Source organism: Puma concolor, chromosome A3 (assembly GCF_028749965.1).
Source record: "Puma concolor isolate L17-30 chromosome A3, mPumCon1.1.hap2, whole genome shotgun sequence".
Lineage (NCBI taxonomy): Eukaryota > Metazoa > Chordata > Mammalia > Carnivora > Felidae > Puma > Puma concolor.
The window spans coordinates 15,209,407-15,231,277 of record NC_141669.1 but is presented as its reverse complement, the minus strand read 5'-3'; the positions used below and the strand labels follow the sequence as shown (position 1 = coordinate 15,231,277).

General features: G+C 39.2%; 1 long non-coding RNA gene across 1 annotated transcript in view; it reads left to right on the top strand.

Annotated features, from left to right (window-relative positions):
- The window catches only part of LOC147582269 (uncharacterized), an 87,669-nt gene that overhangs the window by 3,779 nt on the left and 62,019 nt on the right, over window positions 1-21,871 (top strand). The window contains exon 2 of the long non-coding RNA XR_015248909.1: window positions 18,435-18,592. This is a non-coding gene — a long non-coding RNA (uncharacterized LOC147582269). The remainder of the gene's footprint in view (window positions 1-18,434; window positions 18,593-21,871) is intronic.

The following is a 21,871-nucleotide window of genomic DNA, read 5'->3' as shown; positions in this document are numbered from 1 at the left end:
AGACCCATGAGTGATGGGTTCCAGCCCCCATCCTTAGAAGCTTTCAGCTAAGGTTTCTGACAGTGTGAAGCAGAAAGACCATCTTTGCTTTGCTCTGTCCAAATTCCTGACCCATAGAATCCATGAACATAATGAATGGTTGTTTGGGACCACAACACTTTGGAATACACATTAATTAAATATTTAAAGAGTTAAGCTTACAATAATTAGTTTGGAAGTTCCATTCCATAAATTTTTCAAGATCCTTAGGGGAAGCTATTTGCCATCCTGAAATTTAGAAGAACGGTGTTTGTGTGTATATGAGGAGCAGGGAGATCAGATTATGATGGACAGTAAATAGGTACAGTACTCTGTGTGATCCAAAATTCTCTTAAGAGATTTTCTGGAATTTTAAACAATTTTCTTTTTTCTTTGATATTAAAAAAAAAAAAAAAGAGTAGAGGATGAGACACAAACTCATTACCAGAATAAGTTTCAGGATTTCATAAAATGAAGAGAAAGTTTTGAATAGGCTGTATAGGAATTCACAAACTACTTATAATACATTCCAGAGCTCAGCAACTTTTTTTCATATTGCCTGCTGTTTAAGATTATCTTCATCACTGCTGCATTCAGTTACAGGTGGGGACATTATTTTGGAAACCTCTCTTTGTATTGTCTTTGTAACCTAGATCTATTGCCCATGACATTTTAGCTATTTAATAACTCTACTGTTCCAACAAAACCTCCCCAAGGAGTACTTCAAGCTCCCAGTGTCCCACCAACCTAAGCTCTCCATAGGAGCAATGAAAAACCACAGGTGCGAGAAATCTGAGGATTTTTTCTCTGAGAGGTCTCTTTTCAGTCAGCTCTGTTTTTGTCTTAAAATAGATCTTAAGCTCTAAGGAGTAGTTAATCTTAGAAATTCAGAAATGGAAGATTAACCCCCAAAGATTAAGTGATTATCTAAATATGTTAATTCTGTGTGATTGTTAATTTATTACCCTCTGTCCTCATGATGAATGGCAATCAATCTTGCAAAATTCATACCAATTATTTTTATCTGATGAGAACAACAATTTTGTTGTTAGGAAAATAGATATCTTTTCTCCAAATGAAGAACAAAAAGATAAAACCATGCTCGTGTAGCTTATAAAAGGTGTGAAAGAGATTCTGAAGTTCCATGACTCACTCATGTGGTGTGACATTTTTCATTTGGAAAAATATTGTTTTCCACTTGCACTTACAGTAAAAATAGGATTCTGATATTTATAGAAATGAAAAATCTTTATTATTCTTTCTCCTCCCAAAGGGATTTAGGGTTACCGAATCACCGGCAAACCCTATTGAGTCAAGAGATATTTGCTATATGTCAGTTTTTTCTAGGATTTTTTTGTTGGTTCTGGAGATACAAAGACAAGTTCGTTAGACCTGTATGTGTGTTCAAAAAGCTTCCAGCCAAATAGGGAGGTAAAAACAATTAAAATGTAAGGTAGAAAGTGAGATGGACCATATGGGTGGTAGAAACATGGAGTAAAGAAGAGAGAGAGAAGCTTTGTGGTTGGTGGTGAGAAAGGATAGTGTGATAAAGGGGAAGACGAATCAGATAAAGGCAGATCATGCTGGAGGTGAGCTCAAAGGACCCAAAAAGGATTTTTTCAAATGAACAAAAAGGTTTGAATTTGGCTGGAACATCCAAACTAAATGTACATCTGTATCAGTGGGGTCCTTCTAACAGGGGAGATTCCTAGACCCTACACCAGATTTGAAGGCCCAGCTTCCATTGGGGAGGAAATGGGTACCCATGTTTTTAAAAGGCTGATCCTGAGACTCTTGCTACAGCTGGATTGGGGAATCTCTGGGCTGAAGTGCAACGTTCATAATGAGGAATGTTGGACACAAAGTTGAAGAGGTTGGTTGGTGCCAAATCCTAAAGGGCAATGACATCCAGAATATATATGGACTTTATTAATTAGTTAATGGGGTGCCAAGAAAAACCCTTGAGGAAGGAAATCACAAATCACAGTGGTGATTCTGGGACAGGGATCTGCTGCTGTGTCTAGCATGGATCAGGAAGGAAGGATACCAGAGGTAGGGAGAGTGAGGAGGCACTACCTATAATTTCTTAGGACAAGGTAATGGAAGCATGAAATTTAGGAGTAGCAACAGCAGGGCTGGGGAGGAAAGCATGGGTGAGCTTCTAATCTCATTCACTCTTGTCATTTACTTGAGTTCCTGTGATGTCTCTTGCTTTGATGTTGCCTCCCATTGAAGATGATCTCACTAAATCCTTAGTTACTCCTGACCCAAGTTCTTGCTTTTTGGTTAAAACACATTGTGCTTAAATGCATGCGATTGTTATTGCTGTCATTATTTTAAGAAAAAAAAGTACATTCAGGCCATTGAGTCTTTTGGATTCCAGGATGCTTAAGAATGTCTCAACTCGGGATGCAGCCGATTCTTTGCCAAATGAGACAAGTCAAAGATTGGCAGAAGCTGTTGAATTTTGTATGTACCCAGCACATTGCATAATTATGAGTGGGCATATCGTAATCATGTAAAAGGTCTTGATTATTGATTTGAGCTCCATTTCCAGTTTCTGAAACTTTTGACTCTGTCCCTTGATTCTCTTGAGAAGTCAGGGAATGTTTTTCTGCTGTATTTGCTCTCTGATAATCCTTTCTCCCCTCACCCAGCCAATTTTCATAGACTTAATGAGGCCTGATTACCCAGGTTTCATATCTCACAAAGTAGTCCCTTTAGAGGAGTAAGAAGGAGCCTGAGACTTCTCATAGCAATCACCTTGCTTTGAGCACATTGCATCTATTTGGAAAAAGGTGCAAATATTTGGCATATTACTGGTCTTTCATATGAATCCTTGCAATAGGTAGAAGCACGTATTCCTAGTTTCTCTGTATAGACGTAAGTAAAAAGAAGAAAAGGGAAATGAATGTCTTTGTACTTTTTTATTTTTTAAGTTTTTATTTAAATTCTAGTTAGTTTACATAAGTGTAATATTAGTTTTAGGTGTACAATATAGTGATTCAACACTTCCATACAGTACCTGGTGCTCATCACGACAAATGCACTCCTTAATCCCCATCACCTATTTAATCCCCCATCCACTTCCCTTCTGATGACTGTCAGCTTGTTCTTTATAGTTAAGAATCTGTTTCTTGGTTTACCTCTCTCTCTCTCTCTCTCTCTTTGCACATTTGTTTTGTTTCTTTTTTTTAAGTTTATTTATTTTGAGAGAGAGAGAGAGAGAGAGAGAGAGAGAGAGAGAGAGAGAGAGAGAATCCCAAGCAGGCTCCAAACTGTAAGCACGGAGCCCAACACAGGGCTCGATCTCATGAACCATGAGATCATGACCTGAACCTAAATCAAGAGTCAGATACTTAACTGACTGAGCCACCCAGCTGCCCTTCATTTGTTTTGTGTCTTAAATTCCACATGTAAGTGAAATCATATGGTATTTGTCTTTGTCCGACTTATTTCACTTAATACTCTCTAGCTCTATTCGTGTTGTTGCAAATGGCAAGATTTCATTCTTTTTATGGCTGAGTAATATTCCATTATATATATAAAACATATCTTTATCCATTCATTAGTCTATGGACACTTGAACTGGTTTCCATAATTTGGCTATTGTAGATAATGCTGTTATAAACATAGGGTTGCACGTATCCCTTCGAATTAGTCTTTTTGTATTCTTTGGGTAAATATCTAGTAGTGTGATTGTTGGATCCTAGGGTAATTTTATTTTTGACTTTTTGAGGAACCTCCATACTTTTTTCCACAGTGTTTGTACCAGTTTGCAGGGCAAGAGGGTTCCCCTTTCGCACATCCTCACCAACACCTGTTTCTTGTGTTGTTGATTTTAGCCACTTTGACAGGTGTGAGGTGATATCTCATTGTGGTTTTGATTTGGGAAGTGCTATGTTTTTTTAAATGGAACATCAAGGGAAGACAAAAATTACCTGCCTCAAAAATGTATGGGTTTAATGAATTCAATTTAAACTTAATCCCAAAAATAGAATAGAACAAAATGCAAAGTAATCAGGAGAAGAACTTAAAATTACCTACTGTGGTCTCTGTGGTTCCTGTTACAGACTAAATGGTGGTTCCCTGCCCTCCCAAATTCATATGTTGAAGCCCTAGCCTCCAGTAACTCAGAATATGACTATATTTGGAGAAGCGGTGATTATGTTAAAATGAGGCTGTTAGGGTGCATCCTAATCCAGTCTGATTGGTGTCCTTATAAAAAGGAAATGTAGACACACAGAAGAAACCCCAGGGATGCATGCAGAGAGAGGGATGGATGGCCATTTAAGGACAAGTGGGAAGGCAGCCATCTGCAAGCCAAGGAGAGAGCTCAAGAGAAACTATACCTGCCAACACCTTTATCTTGGACCTCCAGCCTCCAGACCTGCAGAAAAAAGCATTGCTGTTTAGGCTGCCCAGTCGGCGGTATGTTGCTATGACATCCCTAGCAGACTAAGCCGGTCCCCCATGCCCAGGGGGAACCTGAGGGCTCAGATGGCACTCCTGCCAGTGGGAGGCCCACCGTGTACCACACAGAAGCTAACTGGTGGCATTTGGTGTGAATAGATCTGCCACCCCCGCCACTAAGCATCCTAGATCCCACTGGTAGAAACCAGGAGGAATGGGTATTCCAGGGTCTATCTCCCTTTTATCATATGTTCATAGTGAAACAGGACAGAAGAAGATGCTCAGAGTCTGTCTCCATTTGAACACCTGTGTCAAATTGAGATGAAATGGAGATTGTTAATAAGGACCATTTTTTAGGTGGTAGCAGACTGCACCCCTCCCTAGGCTTCCTTTTCAGGGAGAATCCCTCTCTGTGTCTGAGCTCTTACCTCCCTCCCCACTTGACCTTGGATGCAGTCCCTTCACCATGCATTTAACTATTATCTCTCTGCCCCCTTCAGTCACTGCCTGTTTCCACTGCCACTTTGTCTTATGTTTGAGAATATCCCCTTGGTCCCCTTTTCCCATGGAGGTCTTCTTTTCCCTGACTCCACAGCTGTGAGCCAACCCCAGTTAATTAATATACACCAGCAATACCAAATCCATCAAATCTAGGACACTGTCAATTAGAACACTCACTATTATTTTATATACTAATAAAAAAGAATAAATGCTGACAAACTATAACATATTATCAACTGTAAGGTGCTTTAATTCCAGAGTAGTTCAATAATAATAGTAATAATAATAATAATAATAATAATAATAGTGGGGAGCCTGGGTGGCTCAGTCAGTTGGGTGGCCGGCTTCGGCTCAGGTCATGATCTTGTGGTCCATGAGCTCGAGCCCCGCGTCGGGCTCTGTGCTGACGGCTCAGAGCCTGGAGCCTGCTTCGGATTCTGTGTGTCCCCTCTCTCACTACGTCTCCCCCACTCATGCTCTGTGTCACTCTGTCTCTCAAAAATAAATGTTAAAAAAATTTTTAATAAAAAAAATAGTAATAATAATAATGTGCATCTTAGAATCAATGACATGAGATATATAAGCATGAAAATAACATCACTTAAGAACAATAATCAAATGTTTAAAAAAAAAAAAACATTGCAGGGCCACCTGGGTGGCTCAGTTGGTTAAGTGACCAACTCTTTATCTTGGCTGAGGTCATGATCTCATGGTTCCTGAGATAGAGCCCTGAAGTCAGGCTCTGAGCTGACAGCACAGAGCTTGCATGGGATTCTCTATTTGCCCCTCCCCCATACTCACTCTCTCTCTCTCAAAATAAATAAAAACACTTTAAAAATAAAATAAAATAATAAAAAAAAACATTTCAAAATGTGGTAACCAGCTAAAGCCAGCTGAAATCATGCTGTTTTTTTAGTTTATAATACATTCACTCATACCAAAAACATGGTGGGACAGAGAGGGACAGGAATGTTCAATGTTTGTCCCCATGTTTTTGTGACTTCTGGGGCACTTCTGTCCCTGTGCTCACTGTCCAACTTGCTTTTTTGGTGCCATTTGCTTCTCATGCCCCATGGCTTTTCTCTTTGCTGTGTCCCAGATAACCAGAGCCTCTTTTCCTCCACATTTTAAAAGATTTGTTTTTATTTTTATTCAATTTTACTGTGTAGTCAATTTTACTATAGGTTTGGGGCAGCAGAGATGGTTAACATTGCTGTACTTAAAAGTCTTTTGCCCCATAATACAAAGAGTGTCCTTCCGGCTGATCCTTCCTCATCATGGCCCCTAGCCGTAATTTGGTTTTCTCTTCGCCCACTCCTTCCCTCTCCAGTGTTCTCATCCACCCTCAAACTTCTCCTCTGTCATCAGAGTAGTTTAGCCCTTCCTCTGACTTTCTGTCTGCTTCAGGGACTCCAGATCTTCTTTTCAAAATCTAAAGCAGCTTGTCAATGTATTTACCCCAGAAAGAAATAATGGTAGTCCCCTTAGGAGGGAAAAGCAGGTACATTCCCTTGTGTTGATTGTTGTTTGTTTGGTATGGCAAACAGATAGTAAAATGCACAAATCTTAGGTATTCCGTTTGATCAATTTTGGCAATTGTATCCATCACTGGAAAGTCCCCTGTGCCCTTTCCAATTAATTAACAGCCCTCCTTCCCACAGTCAACCACTTCCTGGTGTCTATCACCACAGATTAATTTTGTCAAATATTGAACTCCATATAAATGGAATCAAACAGCATGTGCTTGTTTGTGTCTGAATCTTTTGCTTCACTTGCTTTTAAGATTCATTCCTGTCATTGCTTATTCTAGTAGTTCCTTCATTTTTACTGCTGAGTATGGTTCTGCTCCATGCATACAGCACTATTTGTTTTTCTTTTCTCCGATGTATGAACTTTTGGGTTGTTTTTGAAATGCAGCTATCATGAATAAGACTACCGTGAATATTTTCACCTAAGTCTTTTTGCGGACACATTGGCTGTTTAAAATTTACAGTATTATTTCTCTGCGGCCCAAGAAATAAGTAAATTCCCCTAAACTATCATTAAAATCTACAACTAATACCACCTGCAGTTTCCCAGAACAGCTAATGAAGGCATGAATTCAGGGTGAATACCGTCCCAGAGATTTTCAGGACCATCTAAACTTGTCACTATTGTAAATGAGACTGTTTTCCAGAAACTCTTTCTCCTGAGTAATAGTTCTATTGTTTCACATTGTGTGATAGCCCTTACTATCCAAATCCTTATTATCTGAGCTCTTGTTACCTAAACTCAGAGACTGAATAGCTTTATATACTTTTTTTTTTTTTTTTGAGATGGTCTGACATCTCTCAATATCTCAACCTTCATTCCTGTCTCTCTGAAGCCCAAGAGCAGTCTGTTGTGGACACTGTTTTTCACAATTTGTGATGAAAAATTTCCAGACCTAAATGGAACTTTCCAATGACACAATTGCTGAACTTCTGTTTAGCACCATGCTGATTTAAGCTCTACCTATAACCTTCCTATGAAGAACCCAGCACTTCTGTCTTTGGTTGTGCAAGGTTGAGTAAGTTACTTTGCTTTTCCAGCCCTCAGTTTCCCTCTCTGTATTATGGAATTATATCCACGTCATTGAATTGTGGTAAAGAATACATGTGACCTATGATATGGAAGAGCTCAAGAATACTCAGGACTTTGGGGGCGCCTCATTCTTGTTTCTGGCTCATCTCTGCCCCTCTAGACCCACTCTCCACCCTTCACCCTGCTTCACTACACTCCCAGACTGCAACAGCCACACCCCCTTCCTTGACAGGTAACAACTGGTTTGGCCAATGGGAGGCACCAGTGAGGGATTGGGGGCAGGGAGGAAATAGAAGTTTGGGCTCTTACTCCTCTGGAGTCCACCGGTCCCCTCCACACTAGGCTGTGGATTCTCAGTGGCACCTCACTTTCCACCCAACTCCATGGCTGCGGGTCTGGCTGGCTGGATGCCTTCTGGCCTAGAAGGTGTATCGGCTTCTTATCACATATAGGCCCCATTGTTGGGTGATTCCTTTAACTCTCATACCTTTGAACATAGTCCTTTTGTTAAAATCTCTTGAGCTACTCCTTTAAGTGTGCCATCTGTTTTCTGCCAGGGCCCTGATGGGTGCCCTTTTCTAGGCCTGCAGGAGGTGGCGTTAGCCCCAATGTAGTTGGCTACTTGAGAGACTGTATCTTAGCCCAACTGCAGGAGGTCTTAGCCAGAAGAACCCATCATTTGGAACCTGGCTCTGTGCAGGCTTAAACATTCCGTTTATGTGGTGAAAATAGGAGAATGTTATTCTTGAAAAGAGATTTCTTTATTTCTTTCTTTATTTATTTTTTTTTACTTTTAGACAACACTTTCCTTCCCTCCTCTCTGACATATATACCTTTAAAAAAAGAGAGAAGGAGAAGGAGAACAAGAAGATGCTGTGCTCATATTTATGAGGGAGTCAGGCATCCAGTTCTCCTTTCAAAGCTCTTCATGTAGAAAGGAAACTGGCCCTGACGTTTACACAGTCCAGGAGAATTCCTAATAGAATTTGGACAGATTGGGAAGTTACCATCTTGAAGTGTGCGGGGAAAACAATCCTGGTGGGAAGATGTGGTGACATATATGAGACAACCCATGGATGTCAGGAATGTGCTGCTCTGTACGGACCTCTGCGCTTCACCATCTAATGGGATTGCCAAAAATATGCATATGTTCCTCATGATATCACATGAGAAGGCCATCCAATTAAAGCACTCCACCGTACACGCAAGGAGGATAATTTCTGAGTATATTTATGATTGCTTAATGTCAACAAAAGGGTCTTTTAAACGCAGCACATTCCTTAGCCTGTGCTCACAGATCATGCTAAACACATCCAAATGCACAAACTATAAAAGAGGGAAGAGGCACTACCGGCACACCGAGCTCTTTGGTTTCTGCATCTGGCCAGCGTCCACTGGGAGAAATGTAAGTCAGAGTTTACCACATGGATTACAAATGTGCTGAATTGCAAGAATGATTATTAAATGAAAATATCCATAGCACCTGCAGCTTGTCCCGGAAAATTCCCCCAGGGTATTGTGGGTGCTTTTTAATTTTTTTTTTTTTTTTTGAGGAAAAAAAGTAAGACAGGGTGAGATGCAAATGGTGACTCCAGCTGCTTATAGTAGCAGCTCCATTAATGTTCCTGAAGGGTTTGCTGAGGCAGTTCTGTCAATTGGAGCTGCTTCCATTCCCATCAGGAGCGCAGTGAGGGAGGGGGCTGGGGAATATCATTAGCCTCTTTCCTTTGAGGTTCCGGTGATCAAGAAAATGAAAATAATAGTAATGTAAATGGCAAGTGCTTTAAAAAACAAAGCACATCAGTGCAGAGGGAAGTGTGAGCTGGCTCTGTAGTTCTGGCCCGCAGCAGTGTTTATTCTGTCATAGGTCAGGGCTTCTTCTGGAAACAGAAACTGTGCGGCTATGTGGATCTTGTTGATTTAATACATGGTTGTATAGAGAGAGAGAGAACACTCTGCACATATGTAATATTTGGCCATGTTTTAATCAGCTTCTGTGTGTGTGTGTATGTGTGCTTGTGTGTGCACGCCCACACATGCATGTGGAAACAAAAAGAATAAAGTTAGGAGAAAGTTAGTGAAGTGGTTAATTTCTGGAATGTGAAATCAGAATACCTAGAGTCAGTTACCAACCTACCCCTGTAAGTACCTGGACAAGTCACTTTACCTTCTCAGCCTCTCCTCCCCCACATATAAAATAGGAATGATTATTATTAAATCCATCCTCCTCTGACAGGTAGATATAAAGATCAAATGAGGTACTTGGTGTGCACATACTTTGAATATGTTAAGTTGCTAACCAATTATTGGTTATTATTATTAGAAACAATTCCCTGCTGCTAAAACTCTTACACCTAAGTAAAACTCTATCAAATGTATCAGTAAAAACATGGTTCACACATACCTGGAAATTGGAATCTGACCAGAACACTTCACCTGTAGGTAACCTTTTTGGGGGTTTATCTACTAGTAGAGGGAATGCATACATTTAAATTTCATTCTAGGATTGGAAAATCAAAGGTGAATTGATGTAGTATGTGCTTGTACCTTTTTTTTTTTAAGTGACCTTTCATAGCACAAATGGGACAGAGATCTTTAAAGAGCTTTAAAATGTAAGTGTTTGCACTCTTTTTGCCTCCTGCCTCTGACCACCCCCTTCTAGCACGTGCTCATTCCTAAAAGGGATTTCTGTGGTGATCCTGGGCCCAGGACATTTGTGGTGCTGATCTGGATAATTGGTGGAAAGAGGGCTGACCCGAGCCTAAGAAAAACTGAGGGGACTTACCTTAGAGAAGCCAGAGGAAAAGCAGAGATCTTGGAACATGAGAGGAAGGTGAGAGCCACTGATTGTTAAGCTTGGGGAGCATTTGAGACAGTTTTGAGACAGTGAGAAAAGATATTCGGTTACAACTGTCATGCCATGTTGAATGGAATTTTGGAAAGATAATGATTTAAAGCAAGTTTTGAAGATGATTTTCCTGTACATTGTACACTGCCATTACCCCTAGCCATTTTCTCAGTCATTAAGAAATAAATTGTTTCGCAATTTCTCTTGAATGCCAGTCATAGATCTCTTCTGAATTTAATTGTGTATTGAACTGGAACACTAGCAGCATAGCTTTGTGTGGGTTATATGAAGATAATAAAAAGCTGACCGTCATAAGAACTTCAACATCTATTTTGATGTTGAATGGATAACAAGTTATATTTTCAGCTATCAAAAGATTCTGGCACATTTTGCTAAGGAATATGTAGTAAAATGAAAAAAAAAAAAAGGAAATTCACAAGATCTATATGCATCTATCTGTATCTGCATAGCAGAATGTAGAATGACAGAACCTCAGGAAAAAGTCCCCAACTCAGGCCTACCGAAAAGTGCCTCCTCCAGTGCGGAGTCATCAGACTCCCAGACCCATGGTCCCAGACCCATGGTCTGTTCTGACTGAACGAAATTATTGGGATTATCTACTTATATCCTCTAATTTAATACAGCAAACACTCAGGCACAAAACTTTGAAGGACTGACCCAAGGTCAAATAATTAGCTAAGGGCATCTGACCCTACCATTCAGTGTTCTTGGGACCACACCAAGCTTCCCTGCAAAGTATCCTAAGAAGGATGCACCAGAGAGGTAGGTGATGGAGAGTAAAGAGTCCTGCACCCACTGGAACCACCTCAATAAATGTGCCTGCTTTCTCCACTGACCTCCAGCTGCTAAAGAGCATCAGGAAGCAAGCTGCTGTGGGATGCAATGTGGGCCTCCTGCTGGGAAGGTTTCCTTCCCTTGATGAATCCATCTCTAAGAAATGGCCATCTCTGTCTACCCTGCACAGGGCCCACAAAGTTATGTTAATAATCTCTCTGCCCATTAAACCAACATTTCACTCCTATAATGTTCACCTCTTGTTAACATGTACACACAATATTAGAAAGGAGGTAAGTTTAAGCTTCTTTCAATGGCTGCATACAATAACACATAAGATTCTCTTTTTCTTCTCTCTTGCAACAGATTGGCAAAGGCCTGAGGTGACACAAATATAATGTGGCTGGAAAACCAGAGCTTGAAATTCCTAGATAATATGAAGTCCCTTTCAAATCTTCTTCCTATTCCTAAAGTTTTATTTTTATTTTCTAGATTTATATTCTAGATTTATTTATTTTCTAGATTTACTCATGGACTTGAAAAGAAAAAGTACAGACATACTTTATTTCCTGATTATAATCTAACTGGAAACATCATGTAAATATGTAGCTCTTATATTTTAGTTTTTCTGCCCTGAATTGCAATCTTCCATCTCTGAGTTATGTGCTAACCAAAATGAGAACCGTGGGAAGAAAATGCATGGCTCTGTTCAATTCTGAGTGTTTGAGTATTGGCAGGAGTTGGGATCAACAGGGTCACGGGAAATTGTGAAAACTCATTCTGTCTAGCTGCCTCTCTTGCATCCACTCCCTATTATGCATGCCTCTTTAATTCACAGTTCCCTGGAAATTTCCTCTGGCTTTTAAAGGAAGTAAGAGACTACTTCTGCCTTTGATGATCCAGTCTAGCATCTAACAATACTCACAGAAAAATACATGTTTTTCTTATGTCCAACCTAGTTTCTAAATATATATTCCTACTCCGGGCCATGATGTAGTAGTTTGTCGCTGACTTACTCTTCTGCCAAGAGCAATTAGAAGCTTGATTTTTAAAAGTGTCCAAAGGGAGGGAGCTACTGATATGACAAGGACTTGAGGGGCCAGATGCTGCAGAGAAAGGATTCAGTGAGGTGACCACACTGATTTCCTACTCAGAGCTCTGGGCAATTTTTGGTGTGGGGTAAGAGGTTGAGAAGCCAATCAGAGGACCACTTCTAATGGGTAGAGCTTTAGGAGATATTGAGAGCTAGAGAGCAAAAGACTGGAACGTTGGATTTGCAAGGTCACTAAAACTTGAGTGTCAAGATCCTCAAGAGAAGGAAGGTGCAGAGAAGTGAGCCTGACATCTGATACCAGGCAGTTGGCAATTAAACTGCATAAGGCAAGAGGGTAAAAGGCTAAGCAGAAAGCAGCTGAGAAGCACAGCAGAGCTTTTGGTGGTTATGTGATGCCAAGAAATAGAAAAATGGAGTATAGAACTTAGAAAGGAAGGGCTGACCATTGTGGACACTTCAGGCTCTTGGATGGCACCACTGGAGGATTATACTCTACAGGTGGAGGCCAACCAGAGGTAGAACAACACTTCCAATAATGCAATTTAGTCTCAAATTAATTCAATCTCTGACTGGATTGAGATCATCTGTCTCTGCCTGCTTTCTGAAAAAGAGGTTGAATCTTCTCTGAAAGATGATGACATCATTCAAATCATCAACAGAATTTTAAGCAATATCTGACTTTCAATAAAAATGATCATGTATGCTAAAAACGGAAGTGATAAGTAAAGAGATAAGAGAAACAGGTGACCCAGATATTGGAATTGTTAGATATGGGTTTAAAAATAATTGTGATTGATATGTTCAAGAAGATAGATGGGAATATGGAGAATTTCATCATAGAATTGGAATCTATATAAAATAATCATTTGGAAATTCTAGAACTGAAAATTCCAATATCCGATATTAAGAAATTAATACATGGATTTAATAGCAGATCAGATAGAGCTGAAAGGAGCTAAGTAAGCTTGAAGATAGGTTAGTAAAAAATATTTAGAGTGAAGCATGGAGGCAAAACAGAAAGAGAGAGAGATAAGCATTGTAGAGAAGAATGTAGGAGACACATATCTGGTGAAAAGTCTAACACAGTGTTTCTAAACCTCTCCACTATTGACATTTTTTTGAATCAAACGATTTTTATTTTTTTGAGGGTGTATTTACCTTGTTGGAAATAAATACATCATCCCTGGTTGAGAGCTACTAGTTTAACATAAGTATTTGTCAGAGAGAGAATGGGGCAGAGGCAATACTTGTAGAGAAATGGCCAAGAATTGACTAAAAAAATGTTATAAATCTAACACCTAGACATGTCATAGTAAAACTGCCAAAAACCAGAAATAAAGAGGAAATCATAAAAATAGCCAGAGTTAAAAAGATCCATTACTCTTGAAGAGTCACTTTATGACCAATAGCTCACTTCTTAATAGAAATGAAGGAAACTAGGCAACAGTAAAATGGTATCTGTAAAGTGCTGAGAAAAAGATAAATGCCAACTTAGAATTCTATAGCCAGCAAAAATATCATTCAAAAATGGAGAAGAAATAAAGACATTCCTGAGAAAAGCCAACAGATCTCATTCCCATCAGGAAATGACCTATGGAAAATACTAAAGGGAAATGCAGGAAGAAAGGAAGAACAATGGAAGGGTTAAGTATGTGGGTAAATCTAAATAAATATTTACCCTAAAAAACAGGAACAATCATGCCTTATGGGATTTAAAAGATATGTAGAAATAAAACATATGGTAACAATAACACAAAATAGGACCTAACACAGCAGGTCCGAGACTGCTCTCGTTAGAAAGACCTACTTGCAAGGTTGACTACATAGGCATCTGAGAGTTTAAATGTGGGGAAGGTCACCACCATTCCCTGAACTGAGAAGAGCGGCTCACTGTACCCAAAGTCTTCATGCAAGCAATATGGTTCATGATGAACACCTGCTTTCTTTCTTGAAGTCTGGAATGTTGTTAAGTGTCTATAATAACACCCAATGTGTTCTTGGATGCTGAGTTCCTGATGAGCTTCCCTGGTGGACAAGCATTTGACATGAGATGTCCCAACTCGTTGCTGTGGGAATTAAGCATATCCTGTGTGATTCCACCAGGAGGGAACTCTTGGAATTTTGTGCCTGGTTCCTTCCAAACTACCACATTCTCTTTTTCCATTTACTGATTTTTTTTTTGTCTCTTTTCACTTGAATCAATCGAACCTGTGAGTGTAACTATATGCTGAGTCCCATAAGTCCTATTAGTGAAACACAGATACCAAGGATGATCCTGGGGACCCCCGTAACAGGCTCTGTTAAACTTCAAGTTTCAAGGTTTCCAAGGATCTTTCAATGTCAGGGAAATGGTGAAAGTACAATTTCATATTAGTTTCTAATAAATCAATAATGTATGTTACTCAAGATAACTACTAAAACAAGTGTAAATAAATGTTTACTTAATGAGCTAATGAGGTGGGATTTGGAATAATAACAAATATTGGATTAAGCCAAAGGAAGACAAAAAAGAAGAAAAAAGGAACATAATTAATGGGGAAGATGGAAAACAAATATTAATATGGCAAATATAAACCCCCAAATGTTAGCAATTACATTCAATATGCATGGTGTATATATTATAACTGAAAGATGAATCTGTCTAAATTTTATAAAATGTCCAATGATAGTCTGCTTAAAGGAGAAACACCTTAAATGTAAGGAGACAAATGGTTGAAAGTAAAAGTACTGAAAAACCAGTAGTATCCTGGCACCATCTCATAAGGACTTACAAGGACTGATTGTTAAGTATTCAGGAATTTTGCAAGTCAGTTGTTAAAAGTTTGACTGCTTGAGATTGGCCATGGTGGGAGCACTCACCCCATGTAAATCGGCAAATGTCACAAATTGACAAATCAGGGCTTTTTAATTTTCAGAGAGCCAGTTCACCAGTCCTCACTGATGCAAACCTTAATTAAAGGAAAGCGGATGCGGTTATGCTAATAATTTTCTCTAATGCAGGAGGCATTATAAGGGTAAAGAAATTCACTTAAGAATTATAAAGTGATTAAGTGATTAGTAAGGTATAACAATTTCAAATTTGTAAACACCTAATCATACATCTTTGAAAAATAAGAAGCAGAAATTAACAGAATCTAAAGGAGACATATGCAGATTCAGAATCATCATGGAGACATCAAAACACCTTTCTCAGAAAATTCTAAGTGTATTGGGAGGATTTCCTGCCTCTGTTACCCTTATGACATGGAATGGAAGTATTAGAACTTCTCATCTATGATCTTTACATTTAAATCTGAAGTGTAGGTATCCCAAATAGAGGCCATCACCCTACTCATCCTTAACTGTTCAGCAAAAGTGATTTTGGATATTTGATATGGGTAATGACTATTCATGCATGTCTTCATAATTAGTCAACATTTATTGAAAGCCACTTTATGCATTCTCTGGTTCAGTTGTTGATTGTACCAAGGCATGTACCGAGCAAGATACTGTTCTTATTCTCAGGAATTTAATCTAATTTCAGATGCAGACATAAAAATAAATAATTGTAGAACAAAGCAATAAATACTTCATTATCACTTGAGATACTTCTCATTGCAATAATAAAATAATAAAAGTAATAAAAACCCTGACACAGATTGTTTAATATTATTCTAGAACTTGTGAATTCTTGAAAATCATAAAAAGTTAGAGATAAAGGGACAGGACCTTTGAAATCAACTGATTGCAGTGCTTGATTTTAACATTGAAATATAACATAACACAAAGACATTAAAGCTCAGAGTGGTGAAGTGATTTATGTCTTTAAAGCAAATTAATTGTAACACCAGGGATTAAAGCACCCTATTCTTTATCCAGTACTGTTCCTGTTATGCCACATTGCACACTTCAGTTTCCTTTTGAGCCCATTCTGTCTTGAAGTAAAGCATGCAATCTCTTCCCTCAAATAAGCTAAAAAGATGAGACAGATGATTGTGCAAGCTTTTGTATGGATTTTCTTTCATTCTGAAATCTTTACACATTCACAACCAAGTTCAGTTAAGAATCCTCAAGGCAACTAGCATGTTGATTCACTTATTTATTCCACTATCAAATGTTTATTAGTATACTTAAGGATAAGATACTCTACTAAGCACTGGGGATGCTGATTTTTGGCTTGCTGATAGATTCATTTAAAGAATGACCTCACAGATTGCATTATCTGGAGGTGGGAATGAATGAACTCATACCAAAATATATGTAATAATGACAAATGATATCGTAGATGGATGTACCAAATAAGTGTATATAAGATATAAGACCTATTTTGAATAATCTTTTGTGGCCAGAAGGCTTATAAAATATGGTAAATATATCACAAACTTTGTGAGAATAAATGTATATGAGAAATGTATATGAGTCTGGATGTATATATGAGAAGGTTGGTTAAGGTGACTATAGCAGTGACACAAAGATGAGACTCAATACCATTAACATAAAAGTAGTCACCAGATCACTGGAAGATAGTAAAAAGACAAAGGTAGTCACTAACCCTTCGGTAACACCAGAGTAGAGTACCAGTATATCATATAGCTTAGGTAGAAGTATATTTATATCAAATGATAATAGAGATCTACTAACACCATCTTTGGACAAGCTCAGGAGAATGGACTATTGGATTCTGAGCACCCTCCTTGTCCCTCGTAACTTTGTGAAGTAAATAGTGATGGGTAGTTCTTTTAATATATTGTATCATGTAACCCTGTTACTCTGACCAATAGTGATAGCAACAAAAGATCAGTCCTCTAGACAAAGGTAACCATCTATTAGTATACTATTCAATATGGTAACCACTAGCCACATGTGGCTAATGAGCACCGGAAGTATGGCCAATCTAATTGAGATATTTTCCAAGTGCAAATTACACATAAGATTCAAAGACTTAATATGGGAAAAAAGAAGATAAAATATCTGCATACATTTTTACTCCCTACATGTTAAAAATGTTAATAATGTAGATACACTGATTAAATAAAATGTTATTTTACTTTTGTGTTACATTCTTATTTGTTGTTTTCAGAGCATTTGTTTTATTTTAAATTAAATTTTTTATTCAATTCCAGTATAGTTAACATACAGTGGTATATTAGTTTCAGGTATACAATATAGTGACTCAACAATTCTATACATTACTCAGTGCTCTTTGTGATAAGTGTACTCCTTAATCTCCATCACCTATTTCACTCATCCCCCTACCCCCTACCTACCTCCCCTCTGGTAACCATCAATTTGTTCTCTATAGCTGAAAGTCTGTTTCTGGGTTTGTCCCTCTCTCTCTCTTTTTTTCCTCTGCTCATTTGCTTTGTTTCTTAAATTCCACATATGAGTGAAATCATGTGGTATTTGCTTTCTATGACTGACTCACTTTGCTTAACATTATACTGTTTAGCTCCATCCATGTTGTTGCAAATGGCAAGATTTCATTCTTTTTATGTCTAAGTAATATTCCATTGTATATATGCACTACATCTTCTTTGTCCATCCATCTGTCAATGGACATTTGGGCTGCTTCCATAATATGGCTATTGTAAATAATGCTGCAATAAACATAGGGATGCATGTATCTCTTTGGATTAGTGTTTTTATACTTTTTTGGTAAATACCTAGTTGTGTGATTCTGGACCATAGGGTAGTTCTATTTTTAACTTTTTGAGCAACCTCCATACTGTTTTCCACAGTGGTTGTACCAGCTTGCATTCCTGTGTTACCTTCTTGATGTAGCTAATATAGAACAATTTAAAATTTCATACACCTCTTACATTTGATGCTGGCATTATATTTCTGTTGGATAATGCTGCTGCTCTATCATCTGGACCAGAAGCTCATTAGAAACCCTGGTGCAATGACTTTGCCCAGTAGAGGAACCCATATTGACTGGAGACTAGTAGCCAATCAGATTGTTTCTCTTGGGAAGTTTTGAAACATGCATGCACACACAGAAACACAACAGAAAAGCAAGGAAGGGAAGCATGCAGATAAAAGGAAATTGGGCCAGAAGAGCTATAGGCTTTCAGGGTAGGGAACAGTGGATGGCTACACCTGAGGAAATTGGCTGAGAGAATCATCAGAATTGCTTTTAACTTATGAGTGTCATTGTGCTTTCAAGAGGACCAGTTTTCCATCTTTTATTTCTTCCCTACATAGTCTTACGTTAAGTCCTGTCATTTGAGGTCCCTTGGTGTTTTTTTGTTCCTTGTACTTCAGAAGAGCTGAGTGATAGAAAAGACCAGAGAAGTTGGTATTTTCCTGGAAAGGAGGAGGAGAGAAGACTTTTAAGACCAGCAGAACCTCTCTTCATCTCAGGAAGCATGCCACCCGTGCCTGCAAGGGTACAAGCAGAGACATATGAGTGCTTAGTTAATGTAAGTACAAAGTGCATCATGATCATTATTGCTTTGATAATTTCTTGCATTTATTTTTTATGAGGGCTAAGTTAGTAGGAACAGGTATGGTTCCACATGTGGCACTCACTGGAGAATTCTTTTCCTCTTTCCTTTGAGAAAGAAAGTGAGGGGCGCCTGGGTGGCTCAGTCGGTTGAGCCTCCGACTTTGGCTCAGGTCATGATCTCGCGGTTCCTGAGTTCGAGCCCTGTGTCAGGCTCTGTGCTGACAGCTCAGATCCTGGAGCCCACTTCGGATTCTGTGTCTCCCTCTCTCTGTGCCCCTCCCATGTTTATGCTCTGTCTCTGTCTCAAAAAAAAAAAAAAAAAAAGGAAAGAAAGAAAGTGAACAGGACTTAGGGTGGCTTGAAAGAGGGCTAAGTTGAGGGGTCCCTGGGTGGCTCAGTCAGTTAAGCATCCGACTCTGGTTTTGGCTCAGGTCATGATCTCATGGTTTGTGGGTTTGACCCTGCCCCAGAACAGAGCCTGCTTGGGATCATCTCTCTCCCTCTCTCTCTGCCCCTACCCTGTTCACACACTCTCTCTCTCTCTTAAACTAAATAAATAAACTAAAAAAAAAAAGAGGGTTATGTTGAAAATGAATAATTTCTTAGCATAAAAATGATCTAGTTCACACCATCAAAAAACAAGCATCTTTCTAAGTAACTTCATTCTCCACTCTTGTATACAAATCCTCTTACAGCTAAGTCAGAGCCTACTCTGGACCACTAACAGCTGTGTGCAATCTTTTCTCCATGTCAGTTGTTCTCAAAGTGTGGTCCATGGAACAACAGCTGCATCAACTGGAAACCCATTAGAAATGCAAATTCTTGTACCCTCAATTCAGACCCACTGAAATAGAACCTCTGGGGACCCAGTAATCAGTTTTAACCAACCCTGCAGGTGACTAGTGTACATTCAGACTGGAGAGCGATGGCTCTGCACCTTTACTGATGGAGTTTCTCCAGCTTGAGGTGCTCCTCTGGCTTCTCCCTCTATATTCAATCTCTGAAGTAACTTCTCACTCTGCTTTCTCTGGGAAGTCATCATAAACTTCCTGAGGCCAAAGGAAGTTTGTGTTGTCTTGCCAAAATGTCAACACATCCGAGCTAATTCATACCCAGTTTTAACTTGTTCTCTAAGTGGTTTCATGTGTGTGAAACAGTGAGCTTGGCTATCCCTTGAGTGCAGGATTTTTGCAACCTCTCTTCTATGTCTCTCTAAGTACTTAGTAGGTATGTTTTCTACACTGAATTACAGTCACGTAAAACTCCTTTGTTTTTGCATGGAAAATAGTGATAATCCCCTTGAAGGTCAGAAGTGACATCCAAAGACTGTTCCTTTTGTCTTCTTCCTGCCTGAGATGAGAACATCTGGGACTTAGGTGAATGGATTTTCAAAGCCCCTCTCCCTTCACTTAAAAACTTCCTTCTTCATTGAAAAACATGCCAGGGAAGTCAGGTTTTTTTTCCTCTTAAAACACTGGGGTGTTATTGCAGCTTCAGAAGTGTTCCTGAATTTTTAAGAGCGCCTCTGAGAATAAGAGATAAGGCTTAAAAGTCCTCAATAATTTGCCTGCTCCCTTTAAGACCTTCAGAAACTCTTTAGGTACATTAAAATGTTTTCCTTTAATTTTTAATTTTTGTTTTACGATAAGGCTAATTAAGGCAACACCTGTTTGGAATGATATAGTTGGTGCTGGGTCAACATTTCCACTGGTTTATAATCCAGCTGTGAAAACCCAATTTGAAGGAAAACTTGGGTGTATAATATCCAAACCCAGAGGGACTCAAAAGAAACACTAATATACCAGTGTGCATATTAGGGGGCAAAACAAATAGAAGCAAAGTGGTTTCAGGTGCTCTTTAGCACTTGCGTAGTGTGCAAACAGTTTTTACGACCATGGTTTGTAGGCCTTCAGCTCCTCATGTAGGTAGGATGCCTTTGGGTATTTAAAAGAAATGAAAACAGGCCAGTTAGTCTATGTAAAATACTAGCTACTGTGCACGCGTGGTAATGAGGCTTCTCTCATCAGAGGGGTCTTAAGATGTGAAATGACTACTCTCATGTTTCTCTAGATTTAAGACCCCCTGGAGGTGTCCCGATGTGACACATGACAGTATGTCTTGAAGACCAGTGGGCTGCTTCTGTCCTCCCTCTTCTGTTGGGAGGATGAAGCAGAGATTTATTAGCAGGTCATATAAGGAAACGGGAACTTGGGTTCAGGCTGGAAATAGCACTGTGGACTAGAACTTGCCCTACAGTGGTTCTCAAATACTTTTTAATACCTAGAGAGAGACCAATAAATAAAGCAGATAAAAGTGGAACTGTTCAGATTGAATTAGGGGGAGAGCCTACAGCCTCAGCTGCATAGCTCAAAGACACTCAGAAGCCTAAAAGAGGCTTGGTGGAACCTCTAAGGTATGAGAAGCATAGTCAGAAAGTTACTGTCTTATCAGTGACAGAGCAGGTAACCTAACTCTGAGCTTCATCAAGATCCTTTCTTTTGTAGCAGAAGTTTGGCCAGTTGGTGAGAGAGGTAAAATAAGTGTTTTGCAGGCTTTGCTTGCAGATACCTTCAAGAAACTCTAAAGTTCCAAAGAACTGGTGGAGAGGAGATTCAGGCTTCAGTTGGTCTCAAGAAATCGCGTATGTGGCACCTTCTCTAAGTCAGTGAGCCCCAGAATTTTTCCCTACGAAATGAAGATAGGAATTCCTGCCAAGTTCATAGTTTCTTTGTTTGTTTGTTTGTTTGTTTGTTTTGATGGGGTGGGAAATCGAATAAAATGATGGATTTTAGATGATTCTGCTGTTAAATTAAGCCTTTGAGAGAGTCCAGGGCAACATAGAACGTGAGCTATTTTACCGGAAGTATAAGGCACAAAGGAGAGAGACATGTTTTTCCTGGAACCATTCAGAGAAGTTGTATGGATCACATATGGGTCGGACCTTTACAACTTCAATGCACTTCTCGTCATTTTCCTCATGATTAGATGTTCATACTACCCCTGTCTCTCCTGTTTCCTGTTATTCTGGAGAAATACCTGCTTAATCTAAAGTGACCATAGATCTTTCAAGTTGGGTGAGATGTTAAGGATTATGCTATCAACCTTCTAATTTTACAGTGGAAGATTCCAACTTTAGAACTCAGGTCCCGGGGTCCCAGGCTAGGCTCTTTTGAATAATGGTAGAGATGCCCAGTTTTTCCTGACGCAGTGGATGAGAATGTCTCTACCATAAGACTGGCTATTTCCCCCTGGT